General features: G+C 37.6%; 1 long non-coding RNA gene across 2 annotated transcripts in view; it reads right to left on the reverse strand.

Moving 5' to 3' along the window:
* Positions 1-7,336: 7,336 nt before the first annotated feature.
* Positions 7,337-12,182, reverse strand: part of LOC119630301 (uncharacterized) — a 69,684-nt gene continuing 64,838 nt past the window's right edge. Inside the window, exons 4-5 of one of the 2 annotated variants that reach the window (XR_009976229.1) lie at positions 8,052-9,566; positions 7,337-7,950 (exon numbers count right to left, since the gene is read on the reverse strand). This is a non-coding gene — a long non-coding RNA (uncharacterized LOC119630301). Of the gene's footprint in view, positions 9,567-12,182 lie in introns of both variants that reach the window. The other variant, XR_009976228.1, reaches the window with a different exon arrangement.

The following is a 12,182-nucleotide window of genomic DNA, read 5'->3' on the forward strand; positions in this document are numbered from 1 at the left end:
ATTTAGTTCATAGTATTGTTTTTTTCTTCTTCATAATGCCGTAATTTATTATTATAACTTAAAAAAAAAATACAATTCCTTCACTAATTAATCGAAAGGAACTTCGTTTCATCCGGGTGTCCCTTGACACCTCTGAAGTTTTTTTATTGAATATTACCCAAATGTCAATCAGTGAGTGAGAAATCACCCGTAACTCGAAATATTCCGCATTTCTATTTCTTTTTCCTTAAAAAATTTACATTTAGAAAATAATACCTGATTGCTTCTAAAAATATATCGATAACATTAAAGGTCGTAAACAACAATAGCTACTAAACAAAAAATACGTTTAGAAACAAATGAAAGCATTGTACATTGACCTTTGGAAAAAGGCAATTTCGGTTCCATAGAGGGTTTTCTCTCTCGCACACTACGTATGTGACGATTGTAAGTCGTTGTTCATGTGAATATAGTCTGTGATCTTAATAGATACCGGAGTTTTAGTGTTTAGTGGGATAGAGATAGCGCTCTACATAGCCGAAATTGGCCGATGGTCTCTTTCCAAAAGTCGAGGGGCAATCTTTATCGGCAGGTACTGTATACAAATTGCACATTGAGTTATTTTTTTAATTATGCATATTAATTGCTCACATGCAGAATAAGAAATCATCAAAATCAAATATCATTAAGATTAGATTTACAAAAATGCTTTTGTGGGCAGATGACCATACGACCCATTGGCTATGAGTGGTCACCGTCGCTCATGGACATTAGTAATACTCATGCGAGCCAAGAGTACATTCAAGTCGCAACCTATAAATTGACGACAAATAAATAAATAGATTCAACATATCAGTATTCCTAATCTTGATCTTATTACGAAGGATTCTTGAATTCAGACTTCTTATCTCGCTGTTTCCTTAAAGCCTTCCTTTAATCCCAATCCTGGGCGGCCATTGAAATAATCTCCGTATATTAAAAGTCTCCGGGTACCTTTCACTGGAGCTGTCAAATAATGAATGTTCATTTGATGACTAAAAGCTCCTAAGGTATCTCATTATTAATTCAAAAAAGATTTATTGGGAACGTTAATCTGTCAAAATTGATATTTTATTAACGTAAGACTGTGAGAGTCGAGTTAATTTAGATTGAATAAATGGGGAGATGATAATTTTTAAAAGAGATACCAATCGGGATTGTAACAGTATTATTACTACGCGGCAGAATATAAACTTATGAAAAACGGACTAGATGTATGTCCCGTCATGACAGATGCGAATATGGTGTTCGCTCATATAGCAAGCACCCACATACGACTTCAGTCACATATTTTAGTCTCCTTTGTTTTAGAATAACCGTCGGAGTGCATGGTACTTGAGGAATGAATCTTTACGTCACGATAACTAACTTATCACCTCTGATCCGGCTCACATAGAAACGATCTGACCCACTCCCAGTTGCAGCTGTTTGACTGCTGTTTTAACATCGTGGCCTGTCATAGCACAGTTTACCGTGCTCGTCAAACGTAGATTAGTTCTACGTGACACTTATCCCATAACATCATCCCAAATGAAGAGTTTTTCACCAGGTTGCGATTTCGGTTTGATAGTAGATGCACTGACCAAGCCACAACCCTTGAAATTATGACCTTTGGAAGTTACTCGGGCGGTTGTTAGCAAATCCCACCCTTCATGGCTGAGCTTGTACTCGCCTACTCTTGGTAAAGCTGGTAATGTCTATGAACTACTAGCTATTCTTCCAAAAAACAAATCCAATTATACCCAGGTATCCCCTGAAAATCTTCCACTTAGGACAATTGTTACGATACACAAGTGACTATCATCGGGATTACTGGACCTTGAAGCAGAATGCGGCGTTATACACCTCCGCGTATTTATAAATTATCTCGAGGATTCTTCCAATCCATCATGCCAACGTAAATTATGATATTTTTGCTGAGGTAACGCCACACTGCTTTAGTCGGCACACTGCTCCCGAAAATACAACAGGGATGATTGATCAAATGAAATGATTTATTTTGGTTAACTACTAACGAAAATGTAGTGTGTGATCTACTTCTTCTTTATCACACCTTATCCCACTAGGTGAGGTCGGTACATCGAGTTTTCTTTCCCACTCTTCTCTATCAGCCGTCATCTCAATACTCCTCTTTCTTTCGTATCATGACATCATTCATATCACGTCTTCTTCGGTCGATCTCGGCACTGTGTGATCACACATGATGCGGAATACCTATATAGGTAATATTCAGAAACTTGGCGAGCCGTGTCAAACGAATTATTTCACCTTCAACCCAATGCTTTAATTGACTTTCGAAACAAATAACGCAGAATTGAATACAATAATGAAGGCTATTAATATGTGACGTATTAATCGATAAACTGGTAGGCTATTCAGGTCACATTCGTGTTGTGGCGGAGCGCTGCTCATAGCGACAGTTATTAAGCAGTTCTGTAGGAATAGTGATGTGCGCACTATCGATTGTAGAACTCTTTTATTTGTTCACCGTGAGAGTTATTGGCGAGTACGAAACAAATTCTAAAAGAAAAATATCGGACAATGGTAATTATTCCCTAAGATTACACAATATAAATGTGGGTTGTATCGACTTGTGGGCTTATAGTCCCATCACCTATCTTCTATGAATCAAATCATTGTAAATAAAATAAAAAAGATATGTGGTGTCGTGGGACACCGGATAGAAACGAAGTTCCTTATTATAAAAATATTTTTTTTTTAAGTTCTATTCGAGGTATAAAGACGGTATATTATACGGGTATACATTTTTTATTATGACTTTTTTATTGATAAAAAAAGAAAAAAAACTACTTTACAAAGTTATCGACCTTATTTTATTCACAATGATTTATGAAAAATATATAATAATAATATATAAAGGACCAGCTACTTATATATGAATAAAAATAAAAACCGTCATCACGTAGACTATACATTAGACACTGTATAGCCATCATACTAAGACTACATAAATAATAAAAATCTTACGTTACGGACGTTTTTTCCCGGTTAGGGTACCTCTCCGCATCGTCCCATCAGGAACTTCGTTCCAAAATACTCAATTGAAGCTACGTGATGCTTTTTATGTGTAAGCGAGCGTTTTTGAAATATTTTTACCTACTGAATGATGGACCGACTATTATCAGTGTAGTGAAATCTGAATGATAATATCTCGAAATCGTCTATGAAGCCTATTAATTAAATAACATTAATATTATCGATAAGGATCTATCGATATTCTTCATTCTCTAGAGGCCAGTAGTGCACAACAACTGCGCTCATTAAGCGGCAACGCGTTCGACTGCAACGTGAACATTTCTTGTTATCCGCTGGCTTACCTTTCAAATGACACTATTAACGAATGAAATTTATTTTAGTGACTGACTGGGTGAAAATCGTACAGAACTTTGTTGGTGGTAGCGCGTATTGAAAGCACATACGAATGACGTGACAACGTCTTATAATTCGATGGACCCGGCTGCACGCACGAAAAAACATGACTCATGCGGCGTTACCTCGCTCTGAGGCGTTCTATTTAAGGCTTGAAGTGCAAGCGAGAGCGCGCAAGGAGCGACAAAGAGGCACAATCGGCCTCCGCGTTCGGCAGCGTTCGACATCTGTTCTCCTACTTGAGTGAGCGATGCATCCGCGTGGACAGCTGCTATACAATAATACATTAACATGTTTTCGTCAAGTATGAAGTTCAGTGAAAAGTGAATGTGGTGTCAATTGTCCATAGAAAATATCTATCAAACAAATAAAATTAAAATTTTCTTTTGAAAAATGAAACCATTCCATCATGTATTTTCTTATAACGTTGTCACGTTCAACTATCGTCATTAAACCGACTTTACAGACAACCGATTTTTTTTTTATTGCTTATACGGGCGGAGAAACTCACAGACCAGCTGGGTGTTAAGTGGATATCGGAGCTTATAGACATCTACAAAATGTAAATGCTGGCAGCCACCTTGGCTCACCTTGACACATGGGTTTCATTCACAATTCTAAAATACTACATTTACTGGTGGTAGGACCTCTTGTGAGTCCACGCGGGTAGGTACCACCACCCTGTCTATTTTTGCCGTGAAGCAATAATGCGTTTCGGTTTGAAGGATGGGGCAGCCGTTGTAACTATACTTGAGACCAAAGGTAAGAAGAGGAAGCTCCCGATCTATCTAGTGATAACTGCTTGTCAGAGTTCATTGACATTACAACCGAATTACCTCCATTCAAATTGGGATATACGGTAACTATACTTAGACATTAGAACATATATCTCAAGGTAGGTGGCGCATTTACGTTGTAAATGTTTATGGGTTCCAGTAATCACTTAACACCAGGTATGCTGTGAGCTCGTCCGCCCATCTAAGCAATAAAAAAAGAAGATCACCCCACTCTTCAAGCCGGAACGCATCAATGCAGAAATAGGTAGGTTGGTGGTACCAGCCCGGGCGGGCTCACTATTCTCCTGGTACTGCCATAAAGCAATCATGCGTTACCGTTTGGAGAATAAATCACTCGTAATCGTTGTAATGTATATTCGGTAATCTATATTCGGTAACACTTCATAACTATAACAGCTGGATCGAGAGATCATTCATCCATATACACTGTCAATACGATACCCACATCAAACGATTGTAATTTATCCAAATGAATGTAAGTTTGTTTGTAATTAATAACTGCATTAACCATTAGATTGAAACTTTGTGCAGTTGTTGCTCTCACTTCAGGGAAGATATAGTACTAATAATTGTGAATTATTAGTATTATACCTTCCCCTATATCTAACACAGTTTTTATAACCAGTTTCAAATAAGCTCTCATTGACTAATCAAATAGGCAAAAAACTATTCCAGTCAACTAATGAAAGTAGGTGAACATCATGATATTCACATTGTACAAATTTGTGCAATTTCACAGTTAGCTCAAATGTTTTCATGTGAGGTCCTCAATCTAATTTTGGTTAAACCTAAATTGATTAATATTAAATTCATAACATTCAAAATTATGAAGAATCCATCTCTCGGTAATCGAATATTTTATATCGATAAAGTATCTAAATATTTTTAAATTTTAGATAAGAAGCAATTTGAGAACTCCAAAACTTTAATTTGAAATAGCCCTGATTTTTAGTTTAGCCGTTTTCGGGTAAATCTAAAAACATTCTAACCACAACATAGAAAAATACAATCACATTAACAAGAAGACATAAAGAAACCCTTTCATAGGTCTTTTGTCGCGTCTAGCAAGCAATTGCAAACGAAATTAAAGTAAACAGAATTAATTAGTGCCTTCCTTTGTTCTTGCTTATAATATTCGGCATCCAGCGGGCCCTCGGCTTAATTAATCGCTTCTAATCAAATCAACAAGATCCCAACAGGTTCCGTTTATATAAATTGGGTACTGTTATTGAAATAGTGCTTATATAGGCCTGGAGAGATTTAGTTGGATCTGCAAATTCGAGTTCTGTCATGAATCATTGTTTCAATGAAGATAAACTATATAGGCCATATGCGTGTTTATAATGTTAGAGCCTACATATAATATATGTCGGAGACGGTCATTAGTTTGGTAGCTAAACGAACCGTATCACGATTCCCGAGAGATGGCAGCTAGATTGCGATATCCTCGGCTAACTTCGTGCTTACGACAGAGCCTAGCCGATGAAGGCGCGTAGACGCCATCACACTTACCAACCAGCCTTCTTGAAGAGCGACGCCTTCGTCTTAAGAACTGTCATTCGTTTTCGTTAGCTAACGTCAACGAAAGAGAAGATTTCTAAATGGTTCTAAGACAACAAACGTGATTGGTGTACTCAATATTTATCTTAGCTCGATCATCCTATTCGCTCCTATGATGCCTGTCGATGGTGTTGATAATTGTGGCTTCTCCGACATATAAATAAACGGCTCTGATCGTTTGCGCATGCGCTGATCACGTAGCTGCCAAAAGTCTAAATTTATAATAATTCCCGAAACAGCAACACGAAATCATATTAAAGTTAAGCCCCGAATCTAATTACTTAAGCCCTTCAAAAAGCCGACCGTATCCGCGACTTGGAGCGCCCTCAGACACCAAACATGTGGTTATAATTTGCAAGTTAGAGCAACGAGTGCTCTCACGACACTCGCTTCCCACTTTCGAACATTAAGAGTCACTTCACCGTTCTTAATATTCGCTCGTTTTAATCGTCTAAAACGTAATTATGACCGGTTTGTACTTTTTCGTAGCATCCTTTAGAAAATTCCTTTCATTGACTCTTTTTTAGCGTACTGATATCCCTACAGAAAGCGTTTAATAAAAAAGAATGGGATGCGAATTATTAGTTTAAAGTCACCTTCAGTAGCCGCATTGTTGCTTGGATTATTTTATTCCACTAATTTCTCCTAGTGACTGTTGGAAACCACAGTTCACTGCACGTCAGCTTTTTTTAAATTTTTATTATTTAGGTGTATGGACGAGCTTACAGTACCGGTCACCGTTCTCGTCGAACCCGTTGATTGCGACGAAGGGCTCGACGAGCGAATTAACCCACAGACACAGAACACTGAGTTTCTCGCCGGATCTTCTCAGTGGGCGCGTTTCAGATCCGGTGGTAGATTCTGCGAAGCACTGCTCTTGCTAGGGCCAGTGTTAGCACCACTTCGGTTTAAGCCCCGTGAGCTCACCTACATGTTAGGGCGAAGCTGAAATAGCCTCTCAAGGCTATCAGCATAAGTAGGGAAAAAAAGGTCCAAGTACGAGATTCGAATTTAATGTCACACGCTTGTAAATATAAAAATTCAAACGTAAATTCAATTTCTAAACGATCGTGTAAATATTACGAAAAACCAAACAGCTTTTGTGTAACGCGTTAAAATAAAAAAGAGCCCCCTTAAAGTATGTACATTATCAGAAATTGCCAATATCGATATTATTTTCAGTTAAATATTCTCGATATATTTCGTATTGAGACACGCTCCGTTGAGGGCACTCGGTAGCATATCGTTTTTGAGTGCGAGATCTCAACTAATTTTATTGGCTCTTGTCTCGTAAAAATGTTTTTTCTTTACAATTTATATGAACGCTATTGTTTTCTAAGGCAGACTTCGTGAGATAAGATCAAGGCCTAAGTATCATTGGTACAATGGCTGTCCTTTCAGAAATTAAGGCACGAGTACTTCGCGCAGAAATATACGAGACAACTGGAACTACCCATTCCGGATTACGATGAGTCGTAGGCATAACTGATGCAGCTTTAACGAATTATCCTCGCATTGATTCATCATCACTATACTTTTGGGTGTCAGATGTATAAATTAAACAGACTAACTTTATTCGCACTCTGATTTAATCTGCCAATTTTCAATTGCTGCGTCTTATTCAACTACTACTCCTCGACTGCCTGCATTCACTTTTAAATATGTCTCACCCGGCTATTTCCTCTTGGCCGGTCACGTGGCTTAGTCAAGTGACTTTAAAAGCAATCAATTGACCAACTAATAAACAATCATATTTTAAAGGTTTTGCAATATAAACTTCATTAATAATCCTTAATATCTACATGATTCTATATAATCATAATGATATAAATAATCATAAACCTTACAACACTATTTCCGATGTTTCGAATTATTCAAAATTTTCGGGGTTGCGAACGACGGAACCGCACGGAAATATTAAAATGATGATTAAAAATGCTAGATTAAACCGTAAAAGTAGTTTTAAATAAACCCTACAAAAGGATTAGTTGCTGGTCTCTAACAACATTTCGTCTCTCTGGATCATCCCCAGTTCCTCTAAGAAATCAACATGTCTCTTAAGGTTCTAAACGACCGGCTATTTCACCTGAGAATCTCTCACTTCGTCGCATTTCAACAAGACGTGATCTATTGTTTCATTTACCTCCATGCAAGCCCTGCACAATGGACTCATTATTTGTTATATCTGTAACAGATGTTTGTTAAAATAACCTCTAAGAGTATCCACTAGTAAAAGGTACCGTTTTTTTTTAGATTACACGCGGCAGTATAATAGAAAAATATTACATCGACTTTTTCCTCCACCCTCCTGCAACTTTCGTTCTCTCTTTCGAGTTTCGCTTTGTCGCAAGCGAATTTACAGTTGTTAAGATGCCTTATCTTGTTTGTTATTTGTTCGGAAAAGTTTCGCGAACATAACAATAGCGAACAGAATTGATACGGATGAACTTTTTCGTGTTCAACTTATTTATAACACACGATATTATTACATTGACAAAACAGCTTTAGAAGTATGTCATGTTGTTTCTGTTATAATTATCATAGACAACGCGGTTTTCTTTCTAAGCCCCATTACTGTTCCTACAAGTCGAAATTGTGTTTTAGTATCTTGCTTTTGGATAAAATTATAGGTCCCATATTTGAGTCAATATGCGATACTGGCCGAAATTTCTGTAGGTCTGTTTATATTGCAGAGATAATGGCTATAAATCAGAAAATACAGGTAAAACTGGTCTACTGGTGGTAGGACCTCTTGTGAGTCCGCGCGGGTAGGTACCACCGCCCTGTCTATTTCTGCCGTGAAACAGTAATGCGTTTCGGTTTGAAGGTTGGGGCAGCCGTTGTAATTATACTGAGATCTTAGAACTTATATCTCAAGGTGGGTGGCGCATTTATGTTGTAGATGTCCATGGGCTCCAGTAACCACTTAGCACCAGGTGGGCTGTAAGATCATCCACCAATCAAAGCATTAAAAAAAAAAAAACGCCTCAATCGAGCTTGACTACTACTGGCTACAAAGCAAAATTTCATATTCGTATATTGTATTTGAACACCGATACAGTCGCATTGGTCGATACAAGTAAGTAAGCCTCCTATCTTTTAGGCCACGACGACTTCATCCCTTCAATTCAATATTCAATAAAAATCGTGTGACATTTTTATTTGTTATACAGCTTAAACCGCCTAAAATTATTGACGCTTATCATTGCCAAGTTAACGTACACAGTTCCGACAAATAAATAAATAGCGTTTTCTGTTTCAAAACATCCGTCATGTTACAATTCTATTATTATTAACATTGACCAATGCTGCATATAAAACGTAAGGACTAAAAAAATTTGTTCACAAATAAAACAAAATACAACGAAACAGTGCAGACTCAGTCTCAATGGGACCAATTAAGGCACTCTGCCCTTAAAAAGGCCAGTAGCGACAAGGGACATATTTTGTTCTGCTTCAAGGGACGGGTAATGAGGGCCAAACCAATACATTACGCTTTGACGAAATCTTTGACATTTCATTAGAAATGACAGAATAAGAATGATTGAAGTCCGCAATTTTTGGCGGTAACGTCAGCTGTCAAGTCAACCTAACAGTTTTTTCGTGTTTATATATGGATTTTATATGTGTAATAACAGTGGCTTCTTCTTCTTCTTCTCGTGACTCCTTTTCAGCTTGTCGACTGCCTCCCTCCATCGGTTCTGGTCAGTTGCCTGGTGTAGTGCAGCGCAAAGTGGTCCGTTGTCTTGCTTGGTGATCTGGTCGGACCAACGTTAATGGCTTCTTAACCATCTGTGAAATCTGTAAAAACAAGTGGGGAAACATGGAACAAAATTGCTGGATGTAGCCTCTGTGATTCTTCAAAAAAGTTATTTTTTTTTTTTTTTTTTTATTGCTTAGATGAGTGGACGAGCTCACAGCCCACCTGGTGTTAGGTGGTGGAGCCCATAGACATCTACGTAAATGCGCCACCCACCTTGAGATATAAGTTCTAAGGTCTCAATTATAGTTACAACGGCTGCCCCACCCTTCAAGCCGAAACGCATTACTGCTTCACGGCAGAAATAGGCAGGGCGGTGGTACCTACCCGTGCGGACTCACAAGAGGTCCTACCACCAGTAATTACGCAAATTATAATTTTGCGGGTTTCATTTTTATTACACGATGTTATTCCTTCACCGTGGAAATCAATCGTGAACATTTGTTGAGTACGTATTTCATTAGAAAAATTGGTACCCGCCTGCGGGATTCGAACACCGGTGCATCGCTCAACACGAATGCACCGGACGTCTTATCCGTTAGGCCACGACGACTTAACTCTTAGTAAAACCAACGAATTACTAGGAGATTATTTAATTTTATATTATACCATACATCACCATCACCTATGCTGTTGTCTTACCTATTCCGATTGAATTCCACTTTATCTCATTTTATTTCATTAAATATACCAATTTAATTTAAGTACAAATATTCTAACAAATTTTAGAATCATATTGAGGTCACTATTCATAAAAAAATGCCACCAGGACTTGTTACAAATTATTTCACTGTATAGATATTTTTTGTTGTTGCTAAAAACATTATACAAAGGCGAACTTAACGCCATTCAGGCATTCCCTTCCTGTATGGACTTCGTTTCCTTATCCTGTCCAATGGATGAATAAAATAAAAAATCCCGTTTGACAAATTACTTGACATTTTATGTACATGTTTACACGCATTACATGTTATATGTTTATCTACAACACCGAAAATCTCGTGAACATTTTTTCTCGCAACGTATATTCGGGGTAATGTCTTTTACAGTTCCAGAAAATTCCAAAACACATTAACAACAATTCTGTGTGAAAAGAAATTCTCTGTTATTTTCGCAAATACTGCAATATTTGAAGTAGCTAAAAATTATAGTTTTATGAAAATCACTCCAAAGAATTCTGCATTTAAAAAACTTGAGTTCCTGGCAGCGATAGGGAGTCGCTATTGCTGCCCTATACTGAGGCACTGGAATGAAGTCCACGTTGGCTCAAGATCAGTCATGGTCGATGTAAAATAAATAAAATGTACTTTTTTTCATATTTCTACCACTTCATATGGAATTTAATTCTGAAATAAAAATTTATTATTATTATTATTGATTTCATTTAAGTCATAATGAATCTTCTTCGCGGTGTTTGTTCTTTGTTTTAAAGGTCTGTATCCAGTATGAATTTCGTGTCAAAGTTTGGTTCGGCTTTCAGCAACTAAGGACCATATTAAGGCCTTTTTTTAACGCTGGGGAATCCGTTTACGTATGGGTAACAGACTGGGTTATGCCGGACTCCAGCGCCTCCAGAGAAGAAGAGGGAGAAGAGGAAGACCAAAGTCCTCCTCCTCTCCCAATTTCTACCGGGAGACTACGCCTTGAGAAAGGCGTGCGAGGCGCTGCGACCATATTAAGGCCTGTAGATGTCATTATTTGGTCAAAGCAACGGTTAGGTTAATCAATGGCCGATTGCCACATGGTCTTTTGCTGTTTACTTTGCCATTATAAAAGTTTCATGTATTTGATTTTATCGGTCATAGTTAAAGTTTTGCTGTCGTGGCCTAAAAGATAAAACGGTCGGTGTATCCTTATCGAACGGTACGACTTTGGCGATATTCAAATATCCCAAGTAAATAGCAATTTTGCCAATCAAATACGAAATTAACTAATGTTCACAAATGGCTCTCACGATGTGAGAATAACGTTGTATAATAAAAATCAAATACGCAAATTTTTTATTTCCGTAATTTAGTAGGTAATTAAGACAGACATCAATGCTCAAGGTGAGTGACGTCATTTGCGTTATGATGTCTATAGGGTTCGGGTAGCCATTTAACACCAGATGGGCAGGCTGGGCAGGATAGGCAGTCACTGTTGAATATTTTTGTCTTTACCGAAGATTCTTTATCTTTGTACGATAAATTAAAAAGCATCGTACATAAGACATGGCATGGCGTGCTTATATTTTTTTGATGAATTCCCCGGAATTCAATTACATATTTATTTATTTTATTACGTTCTTACCTGTTTTACGATGTTAATAAAAAAGGCGTCGCAGTTTCACTGAACAAACAGAATTGCGTTCAGAATCGGATGTGGCATTTAATAATATTTTAGAACCCTTCATTTTCTGGTTCGTTTTCTTTTGAGTTAATATTGTTGTTTCAAAATAATTCAAAAGGTATCATTGATTATATTTGTCCCTGTTAATTGCAATCCCGGGTAGTGTCGAACGATCTAGAAGTCGCAATCCTTCTTCGCCGAACTCTTCGATTACGCTGAAGAGTTCGACTAAAGAGTGAACTAACCCATACACACAGCCCACTGAGTTTCTCGCCGGATATTCTCTATGAGTTGCGATTCCAATTTGATGGTAGATTCTGCGAAGAACT

This window comes from Bombyx mori, chromosome 23, assembly GCF_030269925.1.
Source record: "Bombyx mori chromosome 23, ASM3026992v2".
NCBI lineage: Eukaryota > Metazoa > Arthropoda > Insecta > Lepidoptera > Bombycidae > Bombyx > Bombyx mori.